Raw genomic sequence first — 953 nt, 5'->3', positions numbered from 1 at the left:
CCTGTGTTTTATTGACTATGCAAAAACATTTGACTGTGTGGACCATAACAAATTATGGATAACATTGTGAACAATGGGAATTCCAGAACACTTAATTGTGCTCATGAAGAATCTGTACATAGACCAAGAGGCAGTTGTTTGAACAGAACAAGGGAACACTGCATGGTTGAAAGTCAGGAAAGGTGTGCGTCACACTGCACTGTTCCACTGTGGTCTGCACCAGCTGAGAGAAGGTGATCCAGTGCCAAGATGGCTGTCCTTTCTAAGGAATATAGTATAATGGTTCTAACTGGTGCTGTCAGCTTCATGAGGGTAGCTCATCTAGCCATCAATGTTGCCAAGGCCTGCAAGAAATACAAGGTGGAGTATCCTGCCATGAATTGCAAGGACCCAGAAAATGGGCACCTCTTCAACTGCATTCAGCGAGCTCACCGGAACATGCTGGAAGTATATCCTCCCCTCTTATTTCTTCTCGCTGTTGAAGGTGTTTACCTCCTGCGTATAGCTTCTGCCTTGGGCTTGGCTTGGATTGTCAGATGAGTTCTTTATGCTTACGGCTATTACACAGGAGAACCAAAAAAGCGGAATAGAGGAGCCCTGGGGTCCATCGCCCTCATTGGCTTGACGGGCACAACTGCGTGTTCTGCTTTCCAGCATCTCGGTCAGGGTAAAACTAGCTTGGGCAGTGGGTCTAAATGCCGCCATTAAAGAATTATAGGGGTTTAAAAACTTTCATTCATTTTGAATGACTTACCTTCCTTTCCAATTTTTTTTTTTTCTAAATAGAATAAAACCTATCTGGCATCAACCTCATACCTAAAAAAAAAAAAAGAAAAGCTGTGTGTCAGGGTTGTATCTTTTCACCATACTTACCCAATTTGTATGCTGAGCAAATAATCTGAGAAGCTGGAGCAGAGCAAAGCATTAGGATCGGAGGAAGACTCATTAACAAC

General features: G+C 43.2%; 1 pseudogene; it reads left to right on the top strand.

Annotated features, from left to right (window-relative positions):
* The first annotated feature begins 249 nt into the window (after positions 1–249).
* On the top strand, positions 250–708 carry LOC100654662 (glutathione S-transferase 3, mitochondrial-like; annotated as a pseudogene).
* The last annotated feature ends 245 nt before the right edge of the window (positions 709–953 follow it).

This window comes from Loxodonta africana, chromosome 4, assembly GCF_030014295.1.
Source record: "Loxodonta africana isolate mLoxAfr1 chromosome 4, mLoxAfr1.hap2, whole genome shotgun sequence".
Lineage (NCBI taxonomy): Eukaryota > Metazoa > Chordata > Mammalia > Proboscidea > Elephantidae > Loxodonta > Loxodonta africana.
Note: the sequence above shows the minus strand (reverse complement) of the source record. Positions and strands in the feature narration are given on the sequence as shown.